A 17,553-nucleotide genomic window follows, 5' to 3' on the forward strand; every position below is an offset into this window, starting at 1 on the left:
GTCTGTGTGCTTTTGCCCATATTAATCTTTTCCTTTTATTAGCCAGTCTCAGATATGGCTTTTTCTTTGCCACTCTGCCCTGAAGGCCAGCATCCCAGAGTCGCCTCTTCACTGTAGACGTTGACACTGGCGTTTTGCGGGTACTATTTAATGAAGCTGCCAGTTGAGGACCTGTGAGGCGTCTATTTCTCAAACTAGAGACTCTAATGTACTTGTCTTGTTGCTCAGTTGTGCAGCGGGGCCTCCCACTTCTCTTTCTACTCTGGTTAGAGCCTGTTTGTGCTGTCCTCTGAAGGGAGTAGTACACACCGTTGTAGGAAACTTCAGTTTCTTGGCAATTTCTCGCATGGAATAGCCTTCATTTCTAAGAACAAGAATAGACTGTCGAGTTTCACATGAAAGCTCTCTTTTTCTAGCCATTTTGAGAGTTTAATTGAACCCACAAATGCAATGCTCCAGATTCTCAACTAGCTCAAAGGAAGGTCAGTTTTATAGCTCCTCTAAACAGCAAAACTGTTTACAGCGGTGCTAACATAATTGCACAAGGGTTTTCAAATCATCCATTAGCCTTCTAACACAGTTAGCAAACACAATGTACCATTAGAACACTGGAGTGATGGTTGCTGGAAATGGGCCTCTATACACCTATGTAGATATTGCATCAAAAACCAGACGTTTGCAGCTAGAATAGTCATTTAGCACATTAACAATGTATAGAGTGTATTTCTGATTAATTTAATGTTATCTTCATTGAAAAAAACTGTGCTTTTCTTTCAAAAATAAGGAAATTTCTAAGTGACCCTAAACTTTTGAACGGTAGTGTATATATATATATATGGATGACAATGGCCACCATTACAGCTCCACAGACGTTGCTAACCAGCTTTCCTACAGTTCTGAACAGCAAATCTGTGTAGTAATGCATCCCTCAATCCATATTGCTGTATAAACAGGCAGTTTTGCCATTCATCGGAGATGCCCGCTTTGGTTGTTACCCTTCTTCCCCAGAAGTAAGTAAGAAATGACTGGATGGAATTATTTAAAGGTGAAAGTCACAAATTTAGATTTTTAAAGTGTAAATGCTCCACATAAATAATGTATAAAAGTGAGTTCTCAGCTAAGCAATACTGAATATGATATTATATACAGTGTATCAGGAGAATACAAAGAAGGACTGGGCACCATAGCAAAAAATATAAAAGGACCCCTATCATTTACACTGCTACACCCCTTCCCATCCCTTGTAGGGGGAGGGTCTCTTACTCCCATTCTTGCTATTATTGTTTTTGTTACGATGGGTAATTCGGCTCTTTGGAGTTACATAAGGAAAGGGAATGGGACCAGGGTCTCCTCCCCATGAACCTCATAGCAACTGCTGGTCTTCCTGTATGACCAATTTAACGTAAAAAAAATTCTAAAATGTTTTGTTTCCCATCATTTACTAGATGCTCCTTTCCGTTAGTCTGCCAATACCTACTGCTCCCATTATGTAGAAGTAGCTAATTGTACTATTGGTAATGATATGACCTCAGGACAACATCATGGATAATACCTGTGCACGCTAATGGGGTGAGCTAATGAATACAACCAGTTTGCAATTTGTGATCAGCTGACCATTACTATACATAGGGTACAGTCATTAACAATGTTATTCTGCTAGAAGATCCCTATAGATTGTGCCAGCATTGCTTACTTATGATAATATATAAGGTCTATCTATCTATCTATCTATCTATCTATCTATCTATCTATCTATCTATCTATCTATCTATCTATCTATCTATCTATCTCATATCTATCTATCTATCTATCTATCTATCTATCTATCTATCTATCTATCTATCTATCTATCTATCTATCTATCTATCTATCTCATATCTATCTATCTATCTATCTATCTATCTCATATCTATCTATCTATCTATCTATCTATCTATCTATCTATCTATCTATCTATCTATCTATCTATCTATCTATCTATCTATCTATCTATCTATCTAATTATCTATCTATCTATCTATCTATCTATCTATCTATCTATCTATCTATCTATCTATCTATCTATCTATCTATCTATCTATCTATCTATCTATCTCATATCTATCTATCTATCTATCTATCTATCTATCTATCTATCTATCTATCTATCTATCTATCTATCTATCTATCTATCTAGCTCATATCTATCTATCTATCTATCTATCTATCTATCTATCTCATATCTATCTATCTATCTGTCTGTCTGTCTGTCTGTCTGTCTGTCTGTCTGTACGTGCACTGACATATGGGTCAATAAACCTTTTGGAACCTGTGTTGTGCTGCCTATTCGTTTGGAAATACATATGTGGGACTGGAGTCTGAGGTCCGGCTTGTACACACACAACTAGGCATACTTTGCGTTTATATGTGCTGCTTTTCCTTTTTCTATCTATCTATCTATCTATTATTATCTATTTATTTATCTAACTCATAATATATATCAATTAGTCAAATAAGCAATCAGTATTTATTTATTTGTTTTTCTATCTATCATCATCATTATCTTTCTTGTATTTATTTATCTATCTGTCAATCATACAAAATAAAATGTTAATAACACTTTATCACCAATAAGTAAAGCTGCAACTCTGGCTGCAATCTATTCCTCTTACCATTTACATGACATGTGTCTGTTCTCGCATAACGCTATGTATTGCAATATCAATTCAAACACTTTTCTATATGAGTGCCACCTGTATATGTTCATCCTGATCTTTCTTTTTCATGACTAAATAACACAGACAGAGTAGTAGTGAAATCTCAGTAAACCAATTCAGGTAATATATACTCATGGCGGCCTTTTACAAATATATTAAATCTGTCATTGAGACTAAAGTTTTTGCTCATTGCTTATGAAACACTGTCCTGCTTCTTAGAGGGGGGGGGGGGGCTGTAGTTTATGGCATAGATAGATTCAGCTTCAGAGCTGGGTTTCTGGCCCCACCAGAGGAGATGATTCTGAGTGTCTAGCTTCCACCTATACAAATCAAGTACACGTCCACATTAAATTGCATCATAAACTTATTTTCTCATCATTACACACAAAGGACATATCAACAATAAGTGATTTTCTCCAAATGCAGCTCCAAATGGGGTTGTCTTCTGCTGGACTATTGTGTCAGAGTCGGGGGCCAACAGAAATCCTCTAATATTCTGGTAATCCAGTCTGACCCAGGATGGATCTCATCTTGCATCTAATGAGCAAGGACACACTCGTGTAATTCTTCGTTCACATCTGCGTCGGGGCTCCGTTCATGAGTTCCGTCGGACCTTTTCTTTAGGGAAACCCATGAACGGAAACCAATCTGAAACAAATGGAAACCAGAGGTTTCCGTTTGCATCACCATTGATTTCAATGGTGAGGGATCAGGTGCAAGTGGTTTGTCACCGTTGTGTAAGGGTTCCCATCGTTTTGACAGAATGAATAGCGCAGTCGACGGAAAGCTCCAACGCAACCCATGAACGGAGTCCCAACGCAGATGTGAACGAAGCCTTAAGTGTACAGTAGGGTCACCGCCTTTTCTCCGTCCTACTTCTGAGACGAGGATGGACAATTCTACCACCACCACCTCCATCAGAAACCCAACCTAAGTCCGGTGGCCAAAATGTTGCCTTTCGTCATGTACGTAGGCTTCTAGATGGAAGGAAAATAAGCTGCTATTAGATTTAAAGGCTATGTACACCTTTGAAATCGTTGTTGTTCAGTGTGTTTTGTGTAACTTTTCCAAATACTTTTTAAAAAATTATCTTCATTTTTTGAGATACAGCTGCTTTGTATTGTGTATAGAGAGCAACTGTATTGTGCGCTAAGACCTGAATCCGTCAAGCCTGCGTAACTGACGGGTTCAGTGAAAGCGTAGACACGCAGGATCCACCTGTAATCGATCTGATCTAAGTTATGAACTTAGATGTGAACGATAGCATCTCGATCCTGCTCGTCAGAGACCCGCAGGACCCGCTGACACTGAAACCGTCAGTCCCGCAGACCTGACGGATTCAGGTCTCAGTGCTAGATACAGCTGTTCTGTATACAGAATACAAAGCAGCTGTATCTCAAAAATGCAAAATAATTTTTAATAAAAAAGTATTTTGAAAGTTGCACCAATCACACTGATACACATATTTTTTTATGAAATAAAAAAACACTTTAACCAATGTCTTGACGTATTCTTTTCTTGTTGGATGATGTCCAGGAGGTCATTGACCTCTATGGAGTTAAGATTTCTGGTTGACGACCATCACTGCTCATTTCTTCCATAGTGATATAATAGTGCAGCCCGGTGTACATATAATACAAGTACGCACATAGACTAAAGTGTGTGACAACATTACTTTGGCATATCATTGTTGTTATTCTAGTGTCAATTTTAGTTCCCAGACAAGAGTTTATTGTGTTCTACCAGTATCTTCTAATCAGTTTGAACTGTTCTTCTGAACCATTTCACCCTTGTCTTTTCTCTTTATCTTTCATTCCGTGCCTCTGGATGTGTACAGGGAGTGCATGAAAGTTTATGATTTAGGGGAGAATGGAAAAGCAATGAATAGCTGCTGTTTTGTAGTGGTGTGAGGGCGAGAAGTATTGTTACAGAAATAGACAGCAGAAATTGCTGGATCTCACAGTCGTTATAATGGCTGTACCTGACATTGAGTAAGTCAGGGTCATTCATCACACTAACGGAATACAGGAATTGAATTTTGCTTTTTTTAGAGCCGGAGAAAATGTTTGGTATTGTATTGTTTTTCTTCCTTCACTAAAAAGCATTAAAATGCAACCTGTACCTTTAAATGTAAAGCAAGTTTTGTAGCTTATGCCCAAATGAACGAGATCTGCCACCACCCTCGAAGGATGGACATTGTCCTACATAGAAAGGGCTCAGTCTGAAAGTTACTTCATCGCCTTAAGAAAACCTATTCATGTCTAGTTTTCTTGTCTCTTATTATTATTAAAGTTGCACAGAATGTCTTCACTTTTGAAAGCCTGACAATGATTATAGATGAAATCCACTTGACTGTCTGACCCATCACGTCGGCTACTTTTATCGTTCATCTTGTCTTGAACTTAGAAATACTTTAGATCATCAGTATATGATCAGTGGGGGTCCAACATCCGGACCCCACACCGATCAGCTGCTCCGGTTGCCAACGAGCACCGGATATCTGTGCCGGAAGCAGATGGCTCCGGTCATAGTATTGTGGCCATGCTGTAGTACTGCAGCTCTGCTCCTTTTCAAGTGAATAGGAACAGAGTTGCAGTACTGCAGCACGGCCGCTATGCAGAGTACAGAGCCATCTGCTTCCGACATCAGCCACTGCATAACATCCGGTGCCTGGAGGCAGCCGAAACAGCTGATCGGTGCGGGGTCAGAATGTCGAACCCCCACTGATAAAATACTGATGACCTATCCTGTTGCAGGACAGCCCCTTTAACTCTGAGAATAATATTAAAGGAACACTCCGTGCAACACTGTCACACTGTGACTAGTGCAAGGTCTGACGGGGTGGAGCATGACACATGGATTCTGGATGTGGTGTTCTATAAACCATCCCTATGCATGAAATGTTCCTTTAGAAGTGTACCCTGGTCTTTATTAGTGGATCTCTTGTTATCTTGTAGCTTTACATGTACAGTAAAGCAGTAATATGAGGCTGTCAGACTGTCTGAAATTGGGGGATACAAGGAGTGGACAAGTTGGATAGAAGCTGTCTTATTTAGAGATTAGTGGCGCCAAATATGCCCACCCCCTTAATTGCTATAACAACATACATGTTTATTGGGGGGGGGGTTGGGTGGTTTTCAGCTCGCTGCTATATTCACGTCTATGGTTATCCAGTGAAGCGTTTAATTGGCCTCAATTCGTAGATGGTTGTGTGGAGTCAATCAGCCATTGAGATTAACATTTTCCCAAATTTTGCAAGATCATCCAAGTGTTTTTTAATGATGCGGAGTTATAATTTACAAACACAAGAGCATTGTCCAATAAAAATGTAGCAATACTAGTTGCATTTCAGAATTATTTAAAGCGGATATCCAGTTGCAATGCCTGTGGGTATGACTTACCTAATATTTATTTCTACGGTGTTGGCTGCTTTTTAGTTCCACTAGGGCACGCTGTTATCAGTGACTCTATATTTAGCTGATGTCCTTCTCCTGTCTCATCATAGGTACAGGTTGCTTCTCTGTTACATTCCCATGCTTAAGGGTTCATTCACACGAGCGTGAACCTCGTCCGTGTGCTGTGCATTAAAACATGCGTGAGTTGTCACGCAGCGAGTGTCCGTTGCGTGAAACTCACTACATGTCCCATATTGGTGCGTTTTCACGCACCTAGCCGCCCATTGAAGTCAAAGGGTGTGTGAAAACCATTGGACAGCACACAGATGCACATCCGTGTGCTGTACGTGTTTTACGCATCAATTACATTGAAAATAAATAGTGCTTGCGAGTGCGTGAAAAACACATGCCACTCGCAAAGCACACCAATGCATAAGGCAACACACACAAATAGAGTTACGCGCATTTTTTACGCACATAAATCTGTCACGCTCGTGTGAATGTAGCCTAAAACTGCAGCTCGGTTTGTTCAGGTTAGCTGCTGTGAATACGCACAAGCCCATTGCAAGCTTTCCTGTATATCAGGGCCCGGAAAGCTGATTAACATTACACCAAGGAAAAATTATAAACTACACTCTACAGTAAAAAACAAAGCTTATCGGGTAACTGCCTCGCACGTACTGAGGGAAATGAGTCTCAATGAGAAGGGGATTTAGTAATCCGCCTTACAGTAATTCCCAAAAGAGAACAAAAAGCATTAAAATTGTCAAGAAAAACTTGATGCAGCTCCTTACCAAGCAAAATTCAAAAAGCAATTTCATTCTGTAATAACTGGTATACAGCAGCGTAGAGTTTACCTGATTCTTCTGTTTTTCATTTTATTTTCTTAAAGGAGCACTAAATCTACAATCTGCTGCTTAGAAGAGCCGCTAATATCAGTCACATATATATTGGTCAATATCTGTAGAGGTCCTCAGCACTGGAGAGAGATATGTCAGTCATCCCATTGAAGAACGCTACAGTCAGACTTTCCAAATTCTGAAATGGCTGATAACAGAGAATAAGACTGTATTCAACTGAACATCACAGAGAAAGGAAAGCTTTTAAAGGCGTTGTCCTGTTTAAATTGACCCTAATAAGAGATATGGATGTCATAGGAGGGCGACCAGCTTGCTCAGGTCTCCCTCTATGAGCCAGGGTAGAGATCCTCTGCAAAAAATAGCTCTCATCCCAGCGGACTTGACATAACCATGGGGGCTGTACAAAACTACATACAGTATATAAGTGTGGCTGCCCTCAGCGATAACAGCTGATCAGCAAGGGTTAAGGAAGCGGGACCCACATCGATCAGTTGGGGACAGCTTAATGCTTTAAAAGGGTCATCTGGATTTGAAGCCCCATTTTTCAAATACCCTTTAGGGAGTCCCTGTCCAGAAGCCTCATCTATTAGCCAGAGCATAGAGCACCCACAAAAAGTGCCTTTTGCTCTAATGGACCCGGCACGTCTGTACATTACATGGCCATTCCATTAATTTTAATGGAAACAGTGTAATTCTTCATTTGTCCTGTGGTGGCACTGCAGGGAAATTAAGCACTGGCTTCCAGATTCCTCCACAGATTTAAGCTGGTCATTGAAGTTCCCTGTGTTCATTTTGACCTCTGAGGACCCTTCTAACAAAAAGTTATTGTACAAAACGGACACTTTTAAGTTTAATGTTCCTTTAAGAAAAAGGTTTAATTTTTATGTCTATTATTTTTTATCTTTATTATTTTTACAGACACCCTCATGCAACTTCTAATCCACAAAAGTAGCACATACATGGAGAGTTTTCTCAGCATCTTAGCTGGTCTTTCTGGAATTACGGTGATAAAGTTCAGCTTTACAATAAGGAGGTGCATCCATCTCCTACAATATCAATAGCCGGGATCACTCCAGCACACCTCTCTCATATACTCTGTTTGTCCTTTGGCCTAAACAAATGTCTAGAGTTCAGATCAACAGTGCCATGTCTATCAGATCTTTAATAAACTTCCTCTAGTCGGCGGCGTGCGTGTAACATACATTTCAATAAAGAAGTAAAGAGAGCGAAAAGTTCATCTTTAATCTACATCTGTTTCTTGTTTGTTTGTATCTTTTATATAGCTGTTATTATAGGATTTAACCGGCCATGGTTTCTATAAAACAATCTCATCTGAAATCCTGGTACAAGTTAGAAGAATCAACCCTCTTGTTTCTGGGTCACGTACTTCAAATACCTCTCACAGTTCAAGCCGACACAGTGGAAAAGTTCAACGCAGAAAGGCTGAACTCTTCTCCTTACAAAATTTCTCAAGAGTTAAATAAAATTACGTTACTCAGGAGTTAAATAAAAGTACCAGTAAATTGCTCCAATGCATCTAAAATTGAAACAATTTACATATAGTCTTCATTAGAGATATCCTACCATTTCCATGGTAACAGACTACAAATAAACCCTGTGTAGTCTGATCCAGTAGTCTACTCGGTTTTATTTTTTTCCCCACCTCTTTCTAGTATGTATTTGGTAGAGTTTTTTTTAGATTTTAAATTTTTGATGAACTGAAGCAATAACAAACTATCGGTTTCAAAGATGGACAAAGCCTTTAACCCTTTTACTGCCACGACATATGTAATATGTTGTGGATTTAAACTCTTGTCACAAAGTTTTGCTTTCTGGTTTTGTGTCTCTGTAAGGGAGAGGTGGGTGGAGGGAAGCAGCAAGTAACAGCAGGAAGAAAGATCCCAGTCTGTTTCCGTCATTTCTCCCCTTGTACAGCCTTCAGGGACCCCAGGGGGTGATATGGGAACTTTACTTCATGTTACCAATCATACCAATCAGACAGAATATGTGCTCTCAGATTGCCACATGTATTGGTCTTTTTTCCCTACTACAGGCACTAGTAGATGAGAAGTTGTATATCTAATCACCCCCTGCGGAGATATTTGTAGACTGTGACACAGATGTTTACTGAATCTGGATTACAGAGATTTTTAGCGTATTCAATTCTAGTGAGTATGTGAAGATATGTGTATGAAGACATAGGCATTAGTGCATGTATGAACTCCGCACATCTTGAACTTTTATTTTAAGGAGCTGTTGTGTGCCTCAGGCTCTGCTTGGATTAGACTTTTAGCCGCAAACATTTATTTTTATGCATTTTTTACAAAATTGCATGAAGGCGCCCATTAGTGTAAAGGGCTGTAAGGTGTGTACTTTCATAACATAGATGGCTACAGGAGGTTTTAATACGTTTATTTTATAATTCACGTATTATTTCTGTATGTCAAAAGTGTGAACATTTTTGCGAAAGTGTTAGAGACATCAGGAATGGTGGGACCAGGCATTATCGGGATCAGTGATGGTCATTATCGGGATCAGTGATGGTCTCAGTGGTCGGACCACTACTGATAAGATATTTATGGCATGACGGATTTATATGCCATAAATTTCTGTTCAATGGAGGTCTGACCACTAGGACCCCCACGAATTGTGATAGAGGGGTTACCTGGTTCCAATCCTGGAAGAGAGTTGCCTATTCATGGGTGGTCATTTTACATTAGCCTCTTGGAGATACGGAAACACACATTCACTTGGAAGTATCCTTATTTCCCATAACCAGTAATGGAGAATGACTGCTCATGAGTGACTACTACTCCTCCAGGAGCAAGGGACCAGGGATTAAAAGGTATCCCAATGGTCAGACACCCATTGATCAAATTGAGATACCATAAATATCACTCTGAAACCCCTTGAAGTCCTTGATGCCAGATTAAAGGAATATTACTGTATTAGTTATATCTATTTCTGTAAAAGCTGTGTGACAGCCAGCATGGGACAACTGGATGACAACCCCTGTGGGAGGTGTAAGCCAGCTTTCCCAGGAACACATAGAAATCAGAACTGGTTGAATAATTTTTTTTATTCTTGGACCAGTATCCATTGAATTTGCCATAAAAATGATTAGTTGAAAGAACCTTTTAATGTATGGCTGACCTATTTGCTGGTGTGGGAAAAAATGTGTCATGGATATAACTGCTGCAGCGTAGAAATCATACTGTAACAAAGGGAGCACAAAGCGTTCCAATTAGTAGTTAGGGAACGTATATCCTATAGATACCGTGTGAGAGAGAAATTGTCGTTTTAACAATTTCTCAAATTATCTAGCAATAAACTAACGTCATTGTATCTCTTCTTCTACTGTTAACAGTAACAAAGCTAAAGAACTTGGGAAAAACATTATTCTATAAATGGTTAATATCACCAATTCATTGACTTTGGGAACATCTAAATCAAGCTGAGAACTGACAGTAAAATTAAACATTAAGTCAGGTGAATAGGTCGTTCTCAGAAGATAATTGAATCTATGAACTCAAAGTTTAAGGCAATGGATGAGTTTTAAACAAGAGAAATAATTTAAATCTTCATGTAATATAAAGTAGATGATCTGGATTTAGTGGCGGCTAGATAACGGAAAAGTAAGGAGAGAGATAGAGGGGTATAGTTATATGGCATGAGGGGTAGCAGGGCCTGGTGCCTAAATGGTACGTAGTAGAAGATTGTTAGATTTTACACTGGAGCTTCATGTTATTCTGATAGATAGATAGATAGATAGATAGATAGATAGATAGATAGATAGATAGATAGATAGATAGATAGATAGATAGATAGATAGATTAGATAGATAGATAGATAGATAGATAGATAGATAGATAGATAGATAGATAGATAGATAGATAGATAGATAGATAGATAGATAGACAGACAGACAGACAGACAGACAGACAGACAGACAGACAGACAGACAGACAGACAGACAGACAGACAGATAGATAGATAGATAGATAGATAGATAGATAGATAGATAGATAGATAGATAGATATGAGATAGATAGATAGATAGATAGATAGATAGATAGATAGATAGATAGATAGATAGATAGATAGATAGATAGATAGATAGATAGATAGATAGATAGATAGATATGAGATAGATAGATAGATAGATAGATAGATAGATAGATAGATAGATAGATAGATAGATAGATAGATAGATAGATAGACAGATAGATAGATACTCATGTACGTAACATTATCTTTCCTCTAGTTATTGGAGCTGCTCTTGGACAGTAAGTATTGCTCATTGCCATTATTATGCACACAGTGTGAGAATAGTAGAAATGATCAGTGTTGCCAGTTTAATGCTGTAAACAGCTGGCGTGGATTTCCTCAGACTGCACAGAAAATTGTCACTAAACCTGTAATTAACTCCTTGGATGTATCTCTGCACTTTTGTTCTAACGCTTATTTTTCTATGAAAATAAAGAACCGCTCTGGTGAATGTGTATCAACAATCTCACAATGTCACCCAGCGCAGAACACATCGATCAAATCTCCCGCAGCCCCAAATATTATTAAGAGATTTGGTCAGGGAAATTTTGCCAAATGTTATGGGTGCGGATAATATTCTGCTCAACACTGTGATAATCCATTTAGGAGTGTAATACAATAAATACACACAGAAGGAAATGGATGTTACTTTATATCAGCTCAGATACTGGGAAGAGCCGTTTATCTTAAGTTTCACATTTGATACATTTTTACTATATAGTCGTCCAATACAAAGTTCTTTCTCTTTATTACCTATGAAAATTATTTTTTTTTGCGATGTGAAACCATCAACAAACAGATGTTGACAGATCTTATTTTATGGGTCACAGCTTAGTACTTGTGGTTCATTAACACTATAATACCCTCCACAGACAAGAAGACAACCCTTTTTTTTAAATAAAAACTGGTCAGTTGATATCTCCACTTGTGGCCAGCTGAAGCAGCCGCATGGTAGCATTTCCCCTGAAGCAGCCGCATGGTAGCATTTCCCCTGAAGCAGCCGCATGGTAGCATTGCATGTAATACATTAGCAGGCCAGGGCTACCAGGGCTGCTTGTACTTAGCAGATCCCCATTCTCACACATAGAGGGGTCCTGAGTGGGGAACCCCCCTCTATGATGTCCATATGCCATAATATAGCACATGGAAATAAGTTTTCTTAGTGAGACAACCCCAGTACAAATGAATATCCAACGCAAACATTGTGCTTGTATGTTGAAGTCTAACAAAACTTTTAAAAAACTTTTTACATGTCAGAAGTTTTGATTGTTGGGGGACCGAGCAGTGAGACGCTAAATGATCGCTGATCGCTAAAACGAAGCACCAGTATCCCTCGGGTGAGCGCTGTTCCACTTAGTTTCTGATCGGCTTTCCTCGGAGCGGTGTACGGTCTCTATAGAAAGTCTATGAGTCCGTACACCAAATGCTTGGCTTTCCGAGGAAAGGCGATCAGAAACATAGTGCCATTGCGCTCAACCGAGGGCTTCTGCCGCTTCATTTTAGTGATTAGTGGGGGTCTCAGTGCTCGGACCCCCACCGATCAAAACTTCTGGCATGTCTCTATGACATGTCAAAAGTTTTTAAAAGTTTAGTTACCCTTCAAATAAGACTTTTCGGATATTCATGCATCATGAGTCGCACTGCCATAGATGTTCACACGACAAAATCAAAATACAACAAAGCCATATTATTAAGATCCATCAACAGGAGCAACCTGCTTGTTGATGGTTCCCAAGTAGAACTCAGCAATATTTTAATGAAAAATAAAAGAAACCAGCAGCAAACTTTTTATGACGATATATTAGACAGATACTGTACTAAAATAAAAATAATAGATATTTTAGAAAGTCCAATGAAGTATCAAGATTTGGGATGGAAGCGTTTATTTACCTTACTAGAGTTTTGAACTATTCGGGGTACTGACTTAAAGCGTGGACTTATGCAAATGAAGTTGCTATTCAGCACCTAAGTGCAGAGCCGTTGACCACTTAGTGCCCTCTGCCTATTCAGGTACCTTCATTTGCATGTCTAGCATATCCCGGCCAATCAGGCAGATGGGACCTTTATTTGCATACAGCGCGATAGCATCAGCTAGTGTGATTTAGAAACGGAACCCAATAGGTACTTATAGCTACTTTTTATAAAGGTGACCTGTCAGCTCTCCTGACAAGTCAGTTTAAGGCTTGATTCACACGAGCACATTATGTCCGTAATGGACGGAACGTATTTCGGCCGCAAGTCCCGGACCGAACACAGTGCAGGGAGCCGGGCTCCTAGCATCATAGTTATGTACGACGCTAGGAGTCCCTGCCTCGCTGCGGGACAACTGTCCCGTACTGTAATCATGTTTTCAGTACGGGACAGTAGTTCCACGGAGAGGCAGGGACTCCTAGCGTCGTACATAACTATGATGCTAGGAGCCCGGCTCCCTGCAGTGTGTTTGGTCCTGGACTTGCGGCCGAAATACTTTCCATCCATTACGGACCGAACATGCTCGTGTGAACCCAGCCTAAGGCTCCATGCACACGACCGTAGATTTCATCCATCCATAAATACTGGCCGTAAATACGGATCCGTAGTCATTTATAGTCATCCGTAAATAATCCGCATATACGGAACTGTTTCTGTAAATATGGTCCGTAATGCATCCGCAAAAAGAAGAGAACCACAAATGATATGCAACATCTGCGAACCTGGCCTCGCCTAGCAACGCTTCCATAATTACGAACGGCTACGGATGCACGTCCGTAGCCATCCGAAATTACGGATGCGCCCATAGACTTCTATGGGGAGTCCGTGCTGTAATTAAGGAAAAGAATAGGACATGTTATATCTTTTACGGATCATTTTTACGGAACGGACACATACGTAAAAATACGTGCTCGTAATTACGAGCACGGCCGGGCACGGGCGGCCACGGGCAGCCGGCCGCTTTTGCGAGCCGTGCTGCCATTATAAAGTATAGCAGCACGGCCCGTAAAATGAAAAAATAGAACATGTTCTATTTTTTCAACGGCACACACACCTTCCCGTGAGAAAACGGGAAGGTACCCGTGACTAACAGAAGTCTATGGGCCCGTTATTGCGGGTCGTAATTACGACCCGCAATAACGGGTGTTTTTACGGTCGTGTGCATGAGGCCTAACACTGACAGCCATAGCACGATGCAATACAAAAATATTGGAATATGTTATAGAAACGAACAGGATATTGGATGTTCAAGACCAGTACTGTGACAAAAAAAAATCCAAATTTAAAAAAAACAAATTTTTAGGGCTTATTTACGCGAACGTGTAATAGGTCCGTACAACGCGCGTGATTTTCACGCGCCTCGCACGGACCTATGTTAGTCTATGGGGCCGTTCACAAAGTCCGTGATTTTCACTCAGCGTATATCCGCTGCATGAAACGCACGACATGTCCTATATTTGTGCGTTGTGCGCGCATCACGCACCCATTGAAGTCAATGGGTGCGTGAAAATCATGCGCAGCACACGGAAGCACTTCCGTGTGACGCGCGTGATTCGCGCAACAGCAGTCAAAACTATGAATGAAAACAGAAAAGCACCACGTGCTTTTCTGTTTACAAACATACAGAGTGTCATAATGATGGCGGATGCGCGAAAATCACGCAGCTGCCCATCATACGGGGTTGACACACAGAGCTGTTAAGTGCCTTTTGCGCACGCAAAATGCAGCGTTTTTTTGCACGTGCAAAACGCACACGCTCGTGTAAATCCGCCCTTACTCTTACAAAGTCCTTTAATATTGGTATCAATGCATCCAGACCGACCCATACGAGAAATTGTACATAATATTTTTCCCGCATCAGTGAACCGTAAAACAAAATAATCAACGCCAAAATTGCTGTTTTTTGTTTATCCCCCCTCCCAAAAAAACGTACTAAAAAGTGATGAAAAAGTCGTATATACTCCAAAATGGTACCAATGAAAATGGCTAAAAAGAAGCACTCATACAGCTACGTTGACGGAAAAATACAAGATTTTTGGCTTACTTAAAAAAATCACTGCGCCCTTAAGGCCCTAACTTGGCCGTATTCTCAAGCGGTAAACAGATTAGTGCGAATTTACAGTAAACATGCATCAGTTTCGTTCTGTAAAATTTCCTTCGGAGGGTCCATGGTACCCAGTCCAATACTGACTACTAGACAGTGTTGACTCCAGCAAGGATACAGCGCGGGCACCTTGCCAATGTCATGAAAACTTCTTCTGGAACGTCCCATCGTACTTGGTCTATACACTATAGGAGAACAGCCATAACATTTCCATAAGTAACCTATATCCAGGACTGCAGGGCTGTAATTTAGTCCATATAAGCTTCTGTCCCCAGTGTAATTAAAGCATAAGCTTGGTTAAATCTGAGCAAATACGTTGAATGTATGAGTGGTACAGACGGGTACACGGGGCTCATCGGAGACTGTCTGACCTCGAAATCTCCATGTTTACAGGATTGTTATAAATTATTGTGAGCCGTGGGGTCAGGAAGCCCTCGGTGGGGCTTGGTATCTGCTTTCGGAACTGAGAAGACCCTGAAAATAATATGTCTAATCCATCCGCTTCCTGTGCTAAGTAAAATGGAAACCTTTGATTTAAAGGAAAATTATATTATCTTTAGTGATGTCTCTGAATTACAAGCAGATATAAAATGTGTGACTGGTAAATGTTTCTATGACAATAAATGAAAGTTTAGGTAAAAGGGGAAAAACACTCAGCATTTCAGTAGGAACAACAGGACTTTCCATATAGAAAAGAGAAATTACATTCATAGGATAGCGCCCCCAGTGGTCGGTTTTATTTTTATTGCAGAATGCAGTATTGTCTACTGTTTTACTTTAAGAAAATGGATCAATTACACTCTACTCTATAAGGCGTATCTACATGTTCCAGACTTCGCGTAAATTCTGCACCAAAATCTGCGAACAATCCACCTCCCATTAAAGTCAATGGGAAATACATGACACTGGGCAGACATTCCGGTTATGCTCTGGGCGAATTTCTAACCACGTGGCAGAAATTTCTTCTGTGCAGAATACAGAATACTTCCATTTTAATCCAAGTGCAGATCGGCGGCACATGAAATGTATGCACCTCTGTGGCAGAAATCCGAGGCATTAGTACCAGCATCAGATTTCTGCCACGGATCCTCTAGTAAACATACCCTTAAGTGTGTTCCCCTAGGTACTCTCCTCTAAGGCCGGATTCACACGAGCGTGTGCGTTTTGCGCACGCAAAAAACTCTGCATTTTGCGTGCGCAAAAGGCACTTAACAGCTCCGTGTGACAGCCCCGTATGATGCGTGGCTGCGTGATTTTTGCGCAGCCGCCATCGTTATGACACTGTTTGTAGGTTTTTTAAACAGAAAAGCACGTGGTTTACATTCATAGTTTTTACTGCTGTTGCGCGAATCACCCGCGTCCCACGGAAGTGCTTCCGTGTGGTGTGCGTGATTTTCACGCACCCATTGACTTCAATGGGTGCGTGATGAGCGAAATACGCTCAAAGAACGGACATGTCGAGAGTTTTACGCAGCGGACACACGCTGCGCAAAAATCACTGACAGTCTGCACTGCCGCATAGACTAATATAGGTCCGTGCGAGGCGCGTGAAAGTCCCGCGCGTTTCACGGACGTATATCACGTTCGTCTGAATAAGCCCTAAGGGTAAGTCCTGAACTTCCTGGTTCATGAATTGCATTCCAGAACTACAGTGAATACTGACACAGCAGTACTAGCGTGGGAGAAAGTGAAGAAATGTACTGTAATTTCCATATTAATAGTGATATTCAAGAATCATATATATATGCAATGTCCGTGTGTCCACTTTTTGCCTTGTTCGGACTTGTTCGAGAGTTAGCAGAGAATTGTATTTTTTAAGTCTTTTACACTTTCTGTCATCACTGAATGAGATTATCTTAGCGACCCAGAAATTGTCTGTTGGACTGGACCTGATTGTCTTTCCAGCTCAGTTCTCCACTGCAAGTCTGACGGAGAATTTGACAAGTTTCGGCTAAGAGAGGTGTGAATGTACTGAATGCATGAATTTGCACTTCAGAAGTTACTTTATCTGTTTGGAAAGAATGTTGACAGATAAAATTCCTTTAGTACTGAGCAAGTGTGTGCTGTGATTCTGAACACTGGACTGCGAAGTCACCGTCAAATAAGATAAGCTGCTCTGAAGAGTTTTAAGAAACCCCTAAACAGAGATATATTACAGTTGGTGTTAGCCTTTGGAACTGGGACTTGTCCGGTCAGAAGAAATTGATGGCCTATCCTCAGGATAGGTCATCAACAGCTGATCGGTCGAGGTCCAACTCCCGGCACCACCTCGGATCAGCTGTTTCAAAGGGGATCCAGCGCTCGTACGCCCCTATAGCTGCCCCCATACAGTATAATGCCCACTTAGCTGCCACTATACACTATAATGCCCCCACAGTATAATTCCCCTATAGCTTCCTGCATACAGTATAATGCCCCCATAGCTGCCCCATCCAGTATAAGGCCCCATTAGCTGCCACCATACTGTATAATGCCCCCTT

At 40.6% G+C, this 17,553-nt stretch overlaps 1 protein-coding gene across 1 annotated transcript in view; it reads left to right on the forward strand.

Annotated features, from left to right (window-relative positions):
* The window catches only part of DCST2 (DC-STAMP domain containing 2), a 787,084-nt gene that overhangs the window by 456,374 nt on the left and 313,157 nt on the right, over nucleotides 1–17,553 (forward strand). The window lies entirely within an intron of this gene.

Source organism: Rhinoderma darwinii, chromosome 7 (genome assembly GCF_050947455.1).
Source record: "Rhinoderma darwinii isolate aRhiDar2 chromosome 7, aRhiDar2.hap1, whole genome shotgun sequence".
Taxonomy (NCBI): Eukaryota; Metazoa; Chordata; class Amphibia; order Anura; family Rhinodermatidae; genus Rhinoderma; species Rhinoderma darwinii.